At 43.0% G+C, this 19,744-nt stretch overlaps 1 protein-coding gene across 1 annotated transcript in view; it reads left to right on the top strand.

The window, feature by feature from the left end:
* The first annotated feature begins 2,828 nt into the window (after positions 1-2,828).
* The window catches only part of ALAD (aminolevulinate dehydratase), a 190,025-nt gene continuing 173,109 nt past the window's right edge, over positions 2,829-19,744 (top strand). Inside the window, exon 1 of the mRNA XM_069609792.1 lies at positions 2,829-2,964. The gene's annotated coding sequence lies outside the window, so the exon portion shown is untranslated. The remainder of the gene's footprint in view (positions 2,965-19,744) is intronic.

The raw sequence follows: 19,744 nt of genomic DNA on the forward strand, positions 1-19,744 counted from the left end.
GGAATCGTACACAATTCACTCACTCGTAAATATGTATACGTTGGCGCTTGTCGCAATGTATTCACTATATTGATAGCCTCAAGAATACTTTGTCTGCTTGCGTTTCTTTGGATCTGTAAAGGTGTAAAATAACTTGATATCTTCATCGTTTCTGCAGCATAAGCCTCTTCATTTCAAACCCAAAATGTTACTTATCTTCGATGCTTATAGAATATCTATATTCTCTTGTCTCTGCATCTCTTCTGAGTGCATCAGTCTTGCTTCATGTGATGTCACCAATCTGCTCTTTTGCTCATCTCTGACTCTTCTTCTGGGATTTCATTCAAATGACGTCATAATGTCTCATATGCAGGTATGGCTTTCTTAATGGGAACCTTGCTTCCAGGATTCTTCTTGGTATTGGTATCTTTACTGGTACTGCACGTAATTTACACTCTGGTTTCCAACATATAGGCAATATGGGCGAGATGCTTGAGGTGGAGTTACTTGGCCCCTTCTCTACAAACTCATAGATGTGGCACCAGGGACTGGGAAGCTTCATATCTTGACCTGCTGGAGAAGAACTGGACACAGTGGCGTACCAAGCAGGGGGGGGGGTGTTTGAGAGCCTGATCGGGATTTTTGTCAGTGGACCACCTATCCTGTTCGGCACCTCAATGAGGGTGCCCAATGGGAAAGGTGTCCCGCTGGCAGGATGATGTGTGCTGAGCAATTCCTGCTCAGCAGGGTCATTGTCCTGGCAGCAAGACACCTTACCCTTTATGAAACCTCTGCCAGGACAATGTACCGAGGAGCTCCGAACAGCAGCAGAGGAGCTCTCAAGTTGCTCTGTGTCAACAGAGCATTTCAATGTGAGGCATTAGGCACTAATGGGAGGGAGGGGGGCCTATTAGCAGGGACTTTTGTCCCTTTAGAAATGTGCATGGGAGGGAGTGGTCAGAAGTGAGAAAGGGTGCATAATGCTGCAGGCTTTATGACTATGGCTTTACCCAAGGGGTATTTGTTAGGCTCACTTTAATCTGCATGATGCTCTTGTGACTTTGCATGCAGGATGGGGAGAATAAAAGTAAAGCCATCCTCTTATTACTCAACATATTTCTATGACGTATATAGTGTAAATTTAATTATGAGAGGCTTTGCTTCCAAGGCATTCCTATAAATAAAGTATTATATAAGCACATAAAATGCAAAGGGAAACCTCAATAAATATCTATTGCTTAAATTTTGCACATCCCGGTTTCACCATTTAATCAAAGTGTGTGATCCTGGGCAGATCATGTAATCACACTGTGTTTTATCTGCAGCTCTGTTAGTGATTCACTTCAAAGCGTATGTGTTAATATATCATGTTGTTACTTTAAAGCCTGACTATAGAGTTGCTCCATATATAATAGTGCAATTTAGGTATTTTGCACCACAAAATTATTTGCCACTTGACTTACTTATGGCAACTTATTCTAAAGTCACTTCCATGGGGCCTCCTAGTATCAAGGACTGATGATGCTCCTTTTCTGTGAAGTGATTTCCTTTGGAGCAATCCATATGCAAATTAGGAGGTTTGTATGTATTTTTCCCCAGAGCGCCTGGACAGAGCTGTAAAAGACGAGTTCCCTGCATCTGTAATGATTCTGCAGTTTTATTCTTTTGTTGTGTTAAAATGCCATATCATAGCTTTCAAGGTTTTGTCACCCCATGGCGGGGGAAAACACACGATTTTGCTTTTGGCGGGTGAAAGCCCATTCATTTACATGGAAGGGTAGAGAGCTTGGCGGGTGAGATAGATGCTTTCCGTGCGGGTGACACCCGCTGAGTTGAGAGGTATGCCATATGCCACTAATGTTACCAAAAAAGATTGGGGCAGGGGTGGGCGGTTTGTGGGCATGAATGTGACCATATGGCATAGCTCTCAACCATTTGTGTGGCCAGGCGGGTGAAAACACCCGATTTTGTTTTTGGCGGGTGAGAGCACATTGCCTCGACATAGCTCTCAACTCACACGCTTTTGGCGGGTGTCACCCGCCTTGTAAACAGCTGCCTCACCCGCCAAGCCTCCAGCACGCCCATTCGTTTCAATGGGCCTCTCACCCGCCAAAAATAAAATCGGGTGTTTTCACCCGCCTTTGCAACACAAATGGTTGAGAGCTATGCCTCGAATGGGCATTCAGGAGGCTTGGTGGGTGAGTCAGCTGTTTACAAGGTGCGTGATACCTGCCAAAAGCGTGTGAGTTGAGAGTTATGATATGGAATTGCGCACAGCATTTGGGGGGGAAAGTGGCAGGACTTTTATTGTTGTTCGACCCCCAGAAGCCCACCCCCCCCCCCCCAACTCTTGCAATGTTGGATACTCCACTGACTGGTCAATAGGATATTCTTCACCACTAGGAGAGAATCTATAGTGAGCCTTAAAAACATTTCATAAGCTGTAACTTAGTTGTCTTTACCACAACGGAGCGCACGTTTTATGAACGGTAAGGAGTCATTAATGGCTTTCCCAGTCGAAGCCTAGTATTTTAATGACGAGTTACAGTTTATGAAATGCCGAGCTTTGTTCCGTTGTAGGTATAGATGAAACACTGTTTATTATTCAGAGAGAAAGCTTAACACCAACGGCTTCCTCCGAGGTAGCCTCGCATTTGAATACAAAGCTTTCTCTCAGATAAATGGTGTTTATCTATTACTAAAACGGACTGGACGCAGCTGGCTCGGTACTCTGCTGCCTTGGTCTGTGACTGCTCGGAAGAGGGGCCGGTGCTCAGGATCACGGGGGCGGTGCTAAGGCTTAATGCAGCCAATCAGGAAGACCAGGGGATACCGGAACGGCATGGGACACCAAATAATACATAACACCGGCTCATGCAGTGAAACGTGGGTTTGGCTCCCGAGGCTCGCAGTGGTTCTTGCTCATAACTTTCCCAGCGCGCTCTTGTCACGACTGCAGAAGTTGGATTTGTGGCTCGATTTCAGGTGAGTACCCGGGGAGCTGCACGCTTTGGTCAGATGGGAGCGCTGATACGGATCCCCGCAGTTGAAGTTATAAGTTAGCTTCCGGGTGCCAATTCATTTGTGGTCAAGGTCGATCGTGCCCAAAAGCAGCATGGGTGGCAGCAGTATTCGTGTTGCTGAGATTACATCACTTCAGAGGCTAACGCTCAAAAACAGAAGTGGGCTTGACTGTGGCTGCTCGCATTAGAATGCTCAATAATAAGACAGGACTATACGTTTGGTAATTGTAATTGGTTATTTATAGCGCTTAATACCCAGAGGTTTCTATGCGCGGACCCGGGGATCGAACATGTGTTACTCCACGTCGTTTTGCTTCTAATGCGAGCACGTTACCCCCAAGCTATCCTCCTGAGACTAATGACAGGTTTATTTAATATCAGTTAATTCGGTGTATGCCCAGTGCTGCATATAAATTAGCCCAAATATGTATTGTTTGGCCAAGTTCAAGAGGGTGCATTGCAATACCCACCACCCTCATTGCTTGCTTTCCTTATGGTCTATGGGTAAGATGGCTTCAGAATCAGAGAGTAGTGATCTCAAATCTGCAACAAGCTTGAGGATGTCAATTCGCACTTCGGTGAGTAGTAACAACACACTGCTTAATCCTTTTCTGTTGCTCTCCATCAAGACGAGATGTGAACACTGTGTGGGGCTCAAGCCCTGCGGGTCTAATGGCACTGCTCCATGTGGAAAGGTGAAGACATTTTCAACATTGGCATACCTATCAACTTGCCAATTCCGCAGCGTTGATGATATACAATGGTTATTCTGGATGAGAGCCCACTGGAATCTCTGGAAGGCTTTCTATGAGGGTAAACTGAGTACAGGCAGCACTGCAAAATCTTCCACCAAATAAACAAACAAAAAAACACAAACCCAGGATCACTGTGTAATATGATATTGCCTACCTTTAGACAAAGCATGGTTTTACCAAACAAGTGGACATAGGCATTCTAAGGCAGTTTAAGGGTGTCAATCCCTCTGCAGTTTAGGCACATTTTTTATCAGTTGCATTGGCCCATAAAACCCAAATCCCTGCAAACCCACAGAGCAATAAAAACGTCGAATAGGATAAGCAAGTGTGCCCATCAAGCAGGAATTGCAATGTTCACCAGCAAGCAAGAGATCAGTGACAGTAACAGCAGCCAGGGGTTTAGCAATACAGACCTTAGGTAAAATTGGCAATTCTGATGAGCTGCCAGCCAGTATACAATTTGCAGAGGATTAGCAATATTGTTCTTATGCAACATTTATTAATAACGACCACCAATTTGGATTAGGCATACAGATCTCATGTTTCATTAGCAATAATTATGACTCCGCTCAGATATTGTATTGCAGAAGTATCCAGCTCTCCAACCCTTTCGTCCTGACAGAACTCCCTCCCACGCATACCCTGCACCTTTACCAAGAACCCCTCATACACATCTCTGCACTCTATCCAACCTATCCCATGGACTCCGTCCAACATTCCACTGACTCGACACTAACCCCTCGGATTTTTCCCCACTCAACACTTCCCACCACACTCCAAAGGCATAGCACTAAACTCTGGCTATACCTCCCAAGCACATTTGTCCCATAACAGTACCACATACATGCAATCCCCAATCTAACCCTTAGAGGTGCATCACCGCCCTTTATCTAACTGGCAAAACTGCCAGACGAAGCACCACGATCCATACATGTTCGCACATGGGAATAGTGGGAATCAAGGAGAGAATGGGGGAACTCGGACGAAAATAGAGAGATGTGGTAGATACGTTGCCATGTTTAGAACCTGAAGATGAGTGTATTATCGCTGGCAAATCATTTGATCTCATCATTATGCTTTTTGTTTGCATATCTGCCAAATGTGGGGCGAGTGGGTGGGTTAGACATAAAACAAAGCCTTAACTTGAATTATAATTTCTACCAAAGAGAACATTGAGGCAATCTAGTGGGTAAACTGCACATTTTGGGACAAGATGAATGGAAATAAAATCCAGGCATTAATACCCAACCAAATGTGCGTTGTCCAGGATGCACCTCTAGCTGTCTTCCAATTTCTGTATCTGCCACATGCATGAATGCACAGAGATAAACTTACCACCAGTATAATGAGCATCAATAAATCAAATGGAAACAAGACTGATGAAGCCTAGCAGACCAATTGCTGACTTTAGAATGAGAAACACCAAATTCTAATCTCTGCTTCTTCATTTGACCAACACTGTTTGATCCTGGGCAAATCACTTAATCTTCATGGTTTCAAATATGTCTTATTTTAGAATGCTTAGAAACAAACTGAACATCATTATCAGTCTTTGTTATTACCATACCGAATCTTTAAATTACAAATAAACCTTGTTAAAAGCATACAATTGCTGCTGATTTGGGGTGTAAATTATTAGATGCCAATTTTTGTTAAGGGATTGACAGATCAAGGGTGTGCAATGTCAGGTTTGCTTTTGCAATGATTTTGGTTAAGTAATGCAACAATTTATAATCTTGGTTTCAGCAGCTGCTTGAAATTGTTCTACTACGTGAATATCTTTTCCACCTTCTTGTTTTCTTGTCTGATAAATACCATGCATTGTAATAAACTGGACATCCTGTCCGAACTGCTATATTAAATTGAAATTTGCAGAGTAAAGGAAGATTTGGTCAACTACCAAGTTAGTGATTTTAAAAGCAGAATATCAACACTGTAATTTCAGTTTTCATACTTGACCAGTTTGATATCGTGCAAATAACTCCGTGATTCAGTTACCTTATCACTTTTTCCCGTGTAAAATAAGATTTATTTAGTGCAATTGTAACCTCTGAGTTTTACAACAGTCGCTCTCTCTAGGAACAAACCCATTCAGAGGTGAACATGCATTAAATTGGATGCTAGCTAGGTTTTCTGTCTTTTCTTTATTTGATGACACGCAATGTGTGATTTTGCTCATACATTGCCTGTGTTCCTTTAAATCCTGGAGTCCAAGGGTTGACAAACCTGTGGAATTTCTCACGAAACTGGTTCACGTGTTGAGGCATATTGTGCACACCTGCCAAATGCTGGTGGGTGCAAAGGTATGACTTGGGTGTCCTGCGTTGAATCATGCACATGTTGTATCACAGTGTTCTAAGATCCCTCAAGGCCACACTTTGTAGCCCATTACAAGCTCAAATACAGTTTTAAACCAACATGAGCTCTCAGAATAGGTGTAAAAAGAGATCATTAAGGGGAAATGATGAATGTTACGAAGGTGTGGCAAAGGGATAAGAACAAAAAATTTGGCGAATCGGGGTTAAATGAACTCCCCCTCCCCCACCCTCGTGTCTATTCAAAGAGGAACTGTTATGATGCTAGAATTCATTCTCACCAACTCTTGGGGCCATCAGTTTTTTTTTTTAATGCAGTCTTACTGTCTGCAGGTCAGAAGTTTGGATCAGTATCGTGAGGCCCAAACATGGTCACCTGGGACCAGATTGCAAAGTGTATGTAAAGTTACACAGTATTCTCACTAGGGCAAAGTTTGCCCTATTTTTAAAAACAATGGGATACATTAGAAAACCATTGCACCATGACAAGTGCAGTTTGGCATATTGTAAGCACCTGGGCAAAAATTGCTCTAGTGCAAAAAAGATGCATTTTCACAGCTTTTTTGCTTCAGGGCAAAGTTTGCCCTAGTGCTAATATGCAATGGCTTTAGCACTAGGGCAAACCTTTGTATCTTTTTTGCACTTGGTCAATTTTTGCCCTGGTGTTTATACCGTGCCAAACTGCACTTGTCATTTTGCAATGGTTTTCTAATGTGTCCCAGTGTTTTTAAAAATAGGACACATTTTGCCCTAGTGTTAATACCGTGCAACTTTGCACTTGCCCCGATGCAATGTTTCTGTAATCCAGCCCCAGACGTGCCTTGCCATTTCAAGTGCCGTGGCAATGGATTCGAGACTGGGAGCTGGTGGCCAAAGCTGGTCTATTCTGTATGCCTTATTGTTGGCTAGTTTCCAAGTTAGTCATTTTACCCACTTCCCCAACGCTTTTGATTTTCCTCTGACCTCGGTAGTCGGATGATATGTTGTCTGCCATACGTTTACAAGTCTCTTACCTCCTTGCTGCTCTGTTCTAGCACTAATCCTTGTTCTATTGGAGGGGCCCCGAGACTTAAGTGGCTAGCTCCCCCTGGAAACGGTCTTCTCTCTTCCTCCACGCCTTAATAAGGTATCCTGCATTTGCCTTGCTGATATGTAGAAATCCCTCTTATGTGGGTGTGGTCTGTGCCTGACTCTAAATAGTGGGCTTCTGCCCAACCAAAGCATGGCACTTAGTCAAAGTGTCCAGGGAATGGGCACCTCAGTAAGGTATGACTGTTGGCACTAGAGCAATGCCGGGAAATGCCTGCTAAAGGCTAGGACCCCTTGTGTGATATTGGGAAAGACTGTGTCTCATTGTGAAAAGATGCTGCTGATAACTTCTTTTATCTTTGTGCAAACCTGCTCTTGATGACACTTGGGCTTGTATGTCGGGCTGCTGGCAGTGACCAGCCGGTGGGCTGCCCAAGTCAGGATTTTGTGTTTGTGTTCACAGCTGGGCATGGTAGGGAGTGTTGAAAGGGGTATTTATACTCATGTACATTCAAGTCCCAAGAATCTAGGGTGGATAATACCTAATATTCTTGGGACAATATGTACAATGGGTTTTGGACACTATATTTGCCAATGTGTGTATTTCTAAAAATGTGATTTGGACCATAAGATTTTACCAGAAAGTTGAACATTTTTTAATGTTTATATAATAAAAATAATAGTATTTTTTGGGGTAAATTGATACTGTGAAAGTCCATTATGTCAGGAAATTGAGTGGGACACCTGGGACACCTGAGTGGCTAGTGTCATTAACCTCTCTTTTAGATGGTATACACAGCTGGTGGCCACCATTTGAGGACCCTGTGTGCCAGCCAGCTTGTACCCACTTGGGGTCGTCCTGTTGAAGACTAGGGAATGGGTGGTTGTGTTAAAAGCTGCCAGTGTTTAGATTGGATCGCAATGTGCATCTCCTCATAACCAAACTTCTAACAACATACATATTTATATGAATGAAGCTCGGAACCTTTTGTGCAGTCACTCTTGGACCTCCGCGACTTGATATAGCATAAAAGTGTTACAGTGTCGCATTGGTGGGAACGGAGACATAGAGTTCCCCCACTCCGTTTGCAAAAAGTGAAAAAGGGTTTCTGTGCCCATCTATTACTGCGCCACAGTGAAGTTCAGGTATCAACCAAAACCAGTTTTTCTTAACTCATCTTATATTTATTGATAGCCCATAAGGATGACACGTGTTTCGGCACCCTAAGTGTGCCTTTTTCAAATCTGGGCATTAAGGGTCGCTTGATAACTATATACAAGATAGCAGAATTTAAAATAAAATTAAAAAGCAATTTTTGTGATGTATAGATAAAACAGATTCCCAGGGGTTCCCAAAAGACCAAATGCATATCAATCATATTATCCAGCATATGACCAGAACAGATCAGCATTTTTGTTAATAACACAAAGCAAAAACCAAAATATATCACCCGTTTGTTTCCACACCATTATAATTCAGAGAAAACGTGTGTAAATCCATCAAAACATAAAAACATAGAACATACCATCATGGCGCCCAAACGTAGTGACGGGACATGAGCAATCACCGTGGGAGAGGAAGGGGAGGAGGGAAACATTGGTAGAACAGGAAAAAAAAGAACAGAAAAGAACTAAAGATTAGTTTATATTTCTCTTGCTAGTTAAATTTAAAATAGATCTGTCTCCAGATAGGGCTTACCTATCATCGGAAATGCGTGCACTGATCTCGTGTTGTTAGAGAGAGTCCCATCAGACTCATAAGCGCTGCAAGCACTTCAACAAGAAAAAGAAGACAGTGGGAGAATATGTTAATTTCCCCTGCTTGATACCGTATCGAAGTTTTAATTTTTATGTTGGAGTTTTATTTCTATCAGGATTTGGCTATCTGACAATCCTCCTGTTTTTTATAAAATGTTTAATTGTTCATACTAAAGTGCCCGACCTGGAGATGTTGCATTTAGATCTTAACTAGGTTACGTTTTCTCCAAGTTCAAAATAGGAGCAGAAACTCCAGCATAACGATTAAACTTGGTCATTAAAAGAGACGTATGTTCATAAAGCATGCATGTCTTGTATTCCTCATTCAGGTGGATGAGCGTTCATGTAGTAAACGAACACCAGGAGTTGTAACAAGTGTTCCGTGCGTATGCATATCGCAGCGTCCACAAAACAAAGCGGCATTAGTAAACCCGCCTGTTTAGCTGCGGACCTGTTTGTGATTGGGAGGCTATTTGGGTGGACTTCAGCTGCCCTTCAGTGCTTACCTTAACAATCTGGTTTCCTGCTTCACGCGTCGGGTTCTACTAAGAGCCCTTTACGGCAGCCGCAGAGCGCATATGTAGTGTTGCCTAGGCAACTGTGTTGTCCTACTTTCACTTCTGTCTCGGTAGGTCAGTCGGCCATGTTTTGGGATAAAAGCTCAGTGAGAGTCTAAATTGCATTAAGTCACAGTCTATTCTTTACCATTTGAGCATACACTTGTCCTTTTTGATATTTAAAGGAAAAAGGTGAACCAGAGGTGCACGGGTGAGAAATGGGCTCCCGTAATTTTACTGCCAGTGCCACATGTATTTAGGAAAAATTTCTCCCAGAGATACATGGGAAATGTAGTTTTCCACCGAGGGGGAGAGAAATTAAGCCAATATCAAACCGTATATCTGACTCTAGATATGTCCTCTAAGTCTAATTAACATTTATTCGTGCTCCTTTCTGAGGTTTATTATCCACTTATTTCATAATTAATTCATTTAATTGTGCACATGTGTTCAAACCAGTTTCTATGCATCTAAAATAGTTTATAAGTTTAGCTTCTTCCTGACGAAGTCGCAATTCTTGATTTCCCCCCCTGCGTCCCAGGGTCACCTTCTTGAGTCAAATAAATGTAACGTTTTGCTTGAGTTCCATCTGATGATGCCTCTGCCAGTGTTCAGCTAGTGGCATATTTCTGTCTTGGCTTCCGATAGCTGCTAAGTGTTCCCGAATCCTGGTATGGAGTTCTCGAATTGTACTTCCAATGTACATTTTCCCGCAGGTGCATATGATAGCATATATCACATACCTAGTACGACAATTGATCTGTTCTCTTATTTGCATCTGAATTCCATTCTTGTTTTTGAAGTTATCTGTCATAGTAACCGCATGTTTACACAGGGAGCACATTCCAGATTTCCTGAGACCTGGTCGAGATTCGTGAAGCCAGGTGCCTGGCGTTTCTTTGTTGTCGTTGGGTAATAATGAAGGGCTAAGGCTCCTCTTCAGAGTTCTTGCCCTTCTGTAAACAAATGAAGGATAGTCATCGATAAATGGTCCTATATGAGGATCCAGTTTAAGCAGATCCCAATGTCTTTTAAGGGTTTTCCGAATCACATGGTTGTTAGCACAGTAGGTTGTAATAAATTGGACCTTATTTTCTTGGGTTGGTCTGTCTTGCTGGCTAAGTGTTTGTAACCTAGGTGTCTGTTTCGCTTTGTTGTGGGCCGTTAGAATGCTTGTTCTAGAGTAGCCACTGGCTTCAAATCTTGTAGACAGAGTTTCACATTCTTTCTTGAAACTCCTTTGATCGTAACAGTTCCTTCTTGCTCTAATATACTCTCCTTTGGGGATGTTACGAATTATGGGTTCATAATGGCAACTGGTGGCAAGTAATGTTGAATTTACTTCTGTACTCTTCCGGTACGTTCTGGTTTCGAGATGGTCTCCTGACACATAGATTGTCAAATCCAAAAAGTTAATCTCTGCATTGCTGCATTCTCCTGAAAATTCAATACCTAAGTCATTATTGTTGATTTCTTGCCTGAACAGTTCCAGTTCTTGTGGTGTGCCTTTCCATATGAACTGGACATCGTCAATATAGCGGGTCCATTTTACAACATTTTGCCTGTATGTTTCCTTAGTATAAATTTGTAAGTCCTCGAACATGCCCATCACCAGGTTTGCTAAGGCTGGTGCATACTTCACACCCATGGCTACTCCACGTTTTTGCTTGAAGAAGGTGTTATTAAACGTAAAAATACTGTTGTCCAATGTAGCCATGAGCATTTCTTTAAGCATACAAACGAACAGGAAATGTGATGCCGATTCTTGTTTGAATGTATAGTCAATTGTGTCCAGGGCAAGGTCATGACCGATGGAGGTGTACAGGGCCCTGACATCCCAATTTGCTAAGTAATAAGACGGATGCCATTGTACGCTTTCAATAATGTTGATTGCTGAGGTTGAATCCTTAAAATATGCCTGTACCATTTTTACCTTGGGTCTCAGTATATTATCTATATACTCTGAAATGGATTCCGTGGCCCAGCCTATTCCACTCAGTATGGGTCTGCCTTCCGGGATGGTTGTGAATGGTTTGTGTATTTTAGGAAGAAAATAGATTGTAGGTAATATTGGTTTTGGTATAAACGGGAATCTTTTTTCCTCATCAGTGATGAGGCCTTGTCTGTACCAGCCATCTATTGAGTCCTTAAGGTCTTCAACAATCTGAATCTTGGGATTGCCTGGTAGTATTTCATAGCAATTTGGTGTGTCCAGATGGTTTTGAGCCATTTTAATATAGTCTGGGCGGTTCATGATGACTATATTTCTGCCTTTATCAGCTTCTTTGATAACAATTGTATGGTCTTTCTCCAATTTCCTTAAAGCGGTTTTCTTCTGAGCTGTTAGATTTTCCCGTTCGTTGTTTCTGCCCATCCTCTTCTGATTGTCCTCTATTTTTTGTAGATCTTTCGTTACTGATTTATAGAAGGCAACAATCATATTGTCCGGCGAAAATTGAGGTAGGAATTTAGAAGTTGGTTTGAGTTCTTTTTGGGTTAAGCTGATCGGTGCAATTGTTTTTTGCATTGTTTGGTGAATTGGAAAAGTTTCTGTCTCTTGTAATGATCTTAAGAGATGAATATTACCTAGTTCTTCAATTGTAACTTCGCTCCTTGTGGGTACATCTCTTGGTTGTTTATATGTGGTTATTTGAGTCGCAAAAAACATTTTACGTTTAAGTTTGCGCACAAATTTAAAAAGATCAATATGCACCTGCATGGATTCCATGTATGCTGTAGGAGTAAATGATAGTCCTTTATTCAGCAGACTGATTTCATCTTGATTTAGTTCAACGTCTGATAGGTTCATCACTAGGTTAGTTATTGACTCTTCTTGGCTGCTTCCCTTGTTGCAGCTCTTGTTAATCTTTGGTAATCTTCTAAGTTGTCTGGGTTGCCTTTTTCCTTTAAATATCAAAAGGACAAGTGTATGCTCAAATGGTAAAGAATAGACTGTGACTTAATGCAATTTAGACTCTCACTGAGCTTTTATCCCAAAACATGGCCGACAGACCTACCGAGACAGAAGAGACAGTTGTCTAGGCAACACTACATATGCGCTCCGCGGCTGCCGTAAAGGGCTCTTAGTAGAACACGACGTGTGAAGCAGGAAACCAGATTCTTAAGGTAAGCACTGAAGGGCAGCAGAAGCCCACCCAAATAGCCTCCCAATCACAAACAGGTCAGCAGCTAAACAGGCAGGTTTACTAATGCCGATTTGTTTTGTGGACGCTGCGATATGCATACGCACGGAACACTCGTTACAAGTCCTGGTGTTCATTTACTACATGAACGCTCATCCACCTGAATGAGGAATGCAAGACATGCATGCTTTATGAACATACGTCTCTTTTAATGACCAAGTTTAATCGTTATGTTGGAGTTTCTACTCCTATTTTGAACCTGGAGAAAACGTAACCTAGTTAGGATCTAAATGCAACATCTCCAGGTCGGGCACTTTAGTATGAACAATTAATTAAACATTTTATAAAAAACAGGAGGATTGTCAGATACCCGAATCCTGATAGAAATAAAACTCTAACATGAAAATTAAAACTTCGATACGGTATCAAGCAGGGGAAATTAACATATTCTCCCACTGTTTTCTTTTTCTTGTTGAAGTGCTTGCAGCGCTTATGAGTCTGATGGGACTCTCTCTAACAACACGAGATCAGTGCACGCATTTCCGACGATAGGTAAGCCCTATCTGGAGACAGATCTATTTTAAATTTAACTAGCAAGAGAAATATAAACTAATCTTTAGTTCTTTTCTGTTATTTTTTTTTCCTGTTCTACCAATGTTTCCCTCCCTCCCCTTCCTCTCCCACGGTGATTGCTCATGTCCCGTCACTACGTTTGGGCGCCATGATGGTATGTTCTATGTTTTTATGTTTTTATGTTTTGATGGATTTACACACGTTTTCTCGGAATTATAATGGTGTGGAAACAAACGGGTGATATATTTTGGTTTTTGCTTTGTGTTATTAACAAAAATGCTGATCTGTTCTGGTCATATGCTGGATAATATGATTGATATGCATTTGGTCTTTTGGGAACCCCTGAAAATCTGTTTTATCTATACATCACAAAAATTGCTTTTTAATTTTATTTTAAATTCTGCTATCTTGTGTATAGTTTATCAAGTGACCCTTAATGCCCAGATTTGAAAAAGGCACACTTAGGGTGCCGAAACACGTGTCATCCTTATGGGCTATCAATAAATATAAGATGATTTAAGAAAAACTGGTTTTGGTTGATACCGGAACTTCACTGTAGTGCAGTAATAGATGGGCGCAGAAACCTTTTTTTACATATTTATATGGCGGGGAGCTGGATAGCAAAGACTCTTCTCTACGCTAATGCAGGGTTTGTAATTGAGGGGAGCTGGAAGGTATTTAGCTCCTGCTTGTAGCTTCGAAGAGCCTGGTTAGCTTGACAGCAACAGCTATCAGGAGCTACTTTTGGCTCCCTAGGCACGCAAATGCTGAACAAGCGCACCTATCTGAATTTAACTGTGTGCATTTGGGACAATCTAAAAATAAACATTAGGACACCTCTATACACCATTTAAATCAAAAGTGGTCATAAAATGATGCACACAATGACCCGTTTACATCGTATGTGGACGTTAAATTTCGGGGAACGCTGTGTACTAGTTCCTTGTTCCCCAGTGGTAGCTCGTAGTCACTGGTCCATGCTTGATAATCAGGCGCTGCTTTTTGCTCCTGCTTGTCCAAACTTAATTTCGAGACCTGTAATGATGTTACTTTAATGAATGCCCCAGATAATTACTTGGCGCAGCTGCTGCATCTTCTAAAACGCTTTTTGGGGAAAATATATGGATACAAGGTTACGAATAGTGGGGTATTACCATTTTGTAAGACCTGATCTAGGGGATGTCTTGAGAGGATAGCTCAGGGGTAATGTAAGACGACACGCAGCAACACAGGTTCGATCCCCGGGTCCGCGTTTAGAAACCTGGGTATTAAGCGCATTATAAATAACCTATCATATCATATTTCATACTGAGAGATTTTAAGTGGTGGGAGGGTGGTCTGAAGTACTTGGGAGGGACAGAGTTGAGGGACCTGGTCAGATGGATGCAGCTGGATGTCTTCAGAAGGTTGAAAGGTTTGTGGAAGGATATTAGTAGGTGGTGTAATATTTTTGGGGTAAGATCGGAGTAATCAAAATCATAATCCTTCCCATTCTTTGTTATGTTTTCAAGGCTTTGCCTCGGAGTAATAGGGAATGAAGGATGATATACTACATATTTGGATGGCAATTGTTGAAGAGGAGTGTGCTGAAAGGTGGATTTGGCTTGCTAATGCTAAAAAGAATTACCACATGGCGTACTTGCTGCATGCTACCAGATGTTGGGCTAAGCCCACTGGGGGAAATGATCCAGATGAGATAGCTTGGGAGAAGAAGCACGCTAGGCCCTATGAACTGGAACGTCTTTTGTCAATGCAGAGTCCCATATGTCAAAGCACAGTCCCCCCCCACCCCCCCCCGATGCTATGTTCGGCTTTTAGCTGCTGGAATGAGTGCATGCCTTTGTTGGGGCCTATCTACCATATGCATGCTGAGGCATTCCTAGGGGGTAATCCGACATTGCGACTGCTTTAAAGTAAGTTGAACTGGAAGTAATGGTGGAAAGCGAAGTCTTGAAGAATGACGATGTCACCACAGGGCTATCAATCCAAATGTTTGAGGTTATGAAATTAAAATATAGATATTCGATAGGGAGGGGAAGGGGGTACCACCAATTGAAAGACCTACTTTGTGCGTTGAAAGGAATGTCCGCTATAGGAATAGGTGATATTCCCCAGATATATCCAGCCTTCGAAATTTCCCTTGGCTAGGTATAATCTCATGTTGTGTAACAAAATGGGGGTCAAAGGGGGGGCGGGGTGTGTGTGTGTGTGTGTGCGTTTTTATACCTGGTTAGGAGCTCGCACCTTTCCTCCCTTTATGTGCTCTTTAGGTAGGGCTGATGCCTTGCTTGCACTCTACAATTAATGTTGCTTTGTGCCCATGACCATTCTGAATGCGTGTGTAAACCTGCGAGAAGCTTAAGTGCATATGCGTTGCTTGTTTTCTGACGATTTGTTGTGCTTTTGCCCCGTGTGTCCCCCAGCCACAGCCCTTTTTCAGTCGTTTCCCTCTGCCTCCCCACCCCGCTCCCACTTCCTGATTCTCATCCCTCCCGCCTCCCAGCCCGCCCACCACCCCCGTGATTGGCTGAGTGGCCAGCCCTGTGCAGGTCTAGCGATCCGTTTCACCCTCAGCTCGCTTCTTTGTAGCTGAGCGTGGGTGAGTGAATCTCATGGCCGCAGGCACCCGTGTGCCTTTGTTGTGCTTTTGCCCCGTGTCTCGCCTAGCAACAGGCCCTTTTCCAGTCGCTTCCCCCTGCCTCCCCACCCCGCTCACACTTCCTGATTCTCATCCCTCCCGCCCCCCAGCCCGCCCACCACCCCCGTGATTGGCTGAGTGGCCAGCCCTGTGCAGGCCGTGCCCTGATTGGCTTGCAGGCCCTGAGTCACCAGCCATTACAGACCCTCCCAGGGCAGCCCTCTGCCCGGCAGCCCACTGCGACTAAGGACCCTGGGACAAAGGACAGCTCATACAGAGACAGCTCCTGACCGTATCTGCAGGTATCCGCAGGAGAAGCAAGAAGCCAACAATAAGTGTGGGAAGGGCAGGGCCTGAGGCAATCACCTCACGCCATACTACCCAACCACGCATCTAACAAAGCATTACCACTGTAATCCAATCATAGCTGTAGCATATTTGCACTTGGAATCTCTAATCTATACGTATGAGTAGATTTAAATGTGCGCCCAATAGCCTCCCTTGAAAGTTACTAGAAGTGTGCCCAATAGCCTATCTGAGAAAGTTGAATTTAGAAGTGTACCCAATAGCATTTAGAAGCTAAAGAGTTGCTGCAGACCTTCCCGAGCGTGTCCCTGCTAAAACCCGCCCACCACCCGTGATTGGTTCTGTTGCTTCCATGTTTGGGGTCTAGCGACCCGCGCTGCAGGCGCTCACTGCCTTCCTCCAACCAAGGCTCCCCTCCCACCTCCCGACCCACCCAGCACCGCTTTCATTGGTCCCCCCAGCCTTATCACCGGTCCCCCCAGGGCAGCCCTTCTGCCCGTGCAGCCCTGCGGCTAAGGGCCCCAAGGCCAAGGGCAGCTCCATTATTGGCGGCTCCAAGATGTGTCTGCAGGTGTCCGCAGGGGACGCCAAGGAAGCCAGCAGCTAACAGACACCACCAAAACCGTGAGTGTGGGATGGGTGGGGAGTAGAGCAATCACTCCACTCCAGAAAGCCCATGCCACTCTATCTTACCTCCAAATAACATAGACTACCATAATATTAGCATGTCCGCACCTAGATGGAATTGAGAAATGTTAGCATGTCCACTCTTAGATGGAATTGTGAATGTTAGCTTGTCCACACTTAGATGGAATTGTGATATATCAGCATGTCAAATCTTAGATAGAACTGTGAATGTTAGCATGTCCACACTCTTAGATGGAATTGTGAATGTTAGCATGTCCGCACCAAGATGGAATTGAGAAATGTTAGCATGTCCACTCTTAGATGGAATTGTGAATGTTAGCATGTCCGCACCTAGATGGAATTGAGAAATGTTAGCATGTCCACTCTTAGATGGAATTGTGAAAGTTAGCATGTCCGCACCAAGATGGAATTGAGAAATGTTAGTATGTCCACTCTTAGATGGAATTGTGAATGTTAGCATGTCCGCACCTAGATGGAATTGAGAAATGTTAGCATGTCCACTCTTAGATGGAATTGTGAAAGTTAGCATGTCCGCACCTAGATGGAATTGAGAAATGTTAGCATGTCCACTCTTAGATGGAATTGTGAAAGTTAGCATGTCCTCACCTAGATGGAATTGAGAAATGTTAGCATGTCCACTCTTAGATGGAATTGAGAAATGTTAGCATGTCCACTCTTAGATGGAATTGTAAATGTTAGCATGTCCGCACCTAGATGGAATTGTGAATATTGGCCTGCTTCGCATCTAGATGGAATTGTGAATGTTAGCATGTGAAAGTTGCATTTAGAAAGTGTGCCCTATAGCCTCTCCTTGAATTTTAGAAATGTGCCCAATAGCCTCTCTGGTAAATGGAATTTAGAAATGTGTCCAAGATCCTCTGTGAAAGTTGCATTAGAAATGTGCCCAATAGCCCCTCTGGTAAATTGAATTTAGAAATGTTCCCAATAGCCTCGCTGGAAAACTGATTTTAATAGTGCACCCAATAGCCTCTCTGTGGAAAATTGAATTTAGATATGGGCCCAATATCCTCTGTGAAAGCTGCATTTAGAAGTATGCCCAATAGCCACGCTGTGAAAGTTGCATTTAGAAGTGCTACCAATAGCATCTGTGAAAGTTGATTATAGAAGTATATCCAATAGACACTCTGGAAAGTTGCATTTAGAAGTTTGCCCAATAACCTCTCTGGAAACTTGAATTTAGAAGTGTGCCCAGTAGACGCTCTGTGAAAATTGCATTTATAAGTGTACCCAATAACCTCTGTGAGAGTTACATTTAGAAGTGTGCCAAATAGCCTCTCTGATAAATTGAATTTAGAAGTGTACCCAATAGCCTCTGTGTGGAACATTGTACTTAGAAGTTTGCCCAGTAGCCTCTATGGGAAAGTTGCATTTAGAAGTTTGCACATTGAAAAGCATATAACCCATCATATCTCACCACCACGCTTACTCTCTCCTTTACATCACCACTCAACTGGAACACAGAGATACTATGACACCATTCGGTTTAACTGTTCTCATACAAACATCCGCCACTTACTCCACATCATTCTATGTAAACCCTGCTGGTCTCACACACCCAGCCAGGCGTTTTCCTCAGGCCTAACGCAGCCACATCGGTTCCGGATAAATCCTGCCAGAACAAACACATTCTCCTGATCTCTCAACCACCACACCTACCGATGAGAAGCAGCTATTACACGAGTACCGCACGAGCTGCACACACATCTGGTGCTCACGAACCTTTTGACTCTCCCTAATCTCTCTACTGATCTGAACTTCGGTTCCCAAGGGCGTTCAACCTACCAGCGCCTTCAGACCATACCAATGGTATATAAGGCGCAATATAAGTGCAAAATAACATAACATAACATAAAATAACAAGGAAATCTAAGGTTGAACCAAAGTCTTAACACGGTTCCTGATAAAATCAATTTTTCTCCACCACTTCACAGTTCAACCCAGAAAAGGTCCTTCTCCTCCAGAAAATATAGTTCACACAAAAGAAAAGTTATAACTTCAGTGCCAATAGACTTGCATAATAGACTGGCACTTAAGGGGTAAACAGTGTGTCTTGTTTTTCTTGCCACACCACGGAACACATTAACTTCTTGATTCAGAAAACACTCACAGTGCTTGTCTCCGGGCACCATGAAACATAACTCCAACTGCAAGGCTTTCTCCACAGTGCTCTCTCCTGGCACTATGAAACACAGGGTTCTCCTCACAGTGCTTTTCTCTGGGCACCATTTATCCCCAAGAACTTCTACTGGGGTGGTCCGCTGTCTGTGTGATACCTCCACTTCTGTCTGGTCCACTCGCCTGCCAGGACTAACTTCTTCAGATTGGCTTCATGCCATTTTTTTCTGCTTGGCATTTGAAGTTTCAGTTCCACTGACACTTCCAAAGACTAGTACTTCTTCCACTCCAAAGACTACTACTACTTCCATTTCAACCAGCTTTAAACATTTCTTCACAGCATTTTAATAAAGACATGATGTTCACCAGTGTCCCTTTTAAGTGTCTCTGCTGGTTGTGAGAAGGCTTTGTGCAACAGATGGAATTAACTTGATGAAATGTGGAATGCACACATTTTATGACTGATGATGCCCAAGTGCATTCCTTTTATGTGGTGCTTCCAGAGCGTAATTATACTGGAAATCTATTTATCCCCCTTCCTGTCGTCGTCCTGATTATGTGTCCCTGGACAAGATGTGGTCTTCGAGACGAAAAGTTTGGTTGTGGACCAAGCCATCATGTCCTGGTCCTGTTTGTCCTACCTTTCTCTTGTGCTGTCCTTTTTTCTGTATGCATTTGAAGGCAGGTTTTGCAGAGTGCTGGATAAGGTATTTTTTGTTGATGAATATTGTCTGTGGTGTTACTTTTCTAATGCGCTGCATTGATGGTAGCTATCTGTACTGAGATGTTATCTGTTGTCGTGTATAGCTTTCAATAAAAATTAGAGTAAAGGAATATTTAAATCCTCACACAGGCCTCCTTAATCGATCACCATCAGATGCCAT

This window comes from Ambystoma mexicanum, chromosome 8 (assembly GCF_040938575.1).
Source record: "Ambystoma mexicanum isolate Mex_15411 chromosome 8, UKY_AmexF1_1, whole genome shotgun sequence".
Lineage (NCBI taxonomy): Eukaryota > Metazoa > Chordata > Amphibia > Caudata > Ambystomatidae > Ambystoma > Ambystoma mexicanum.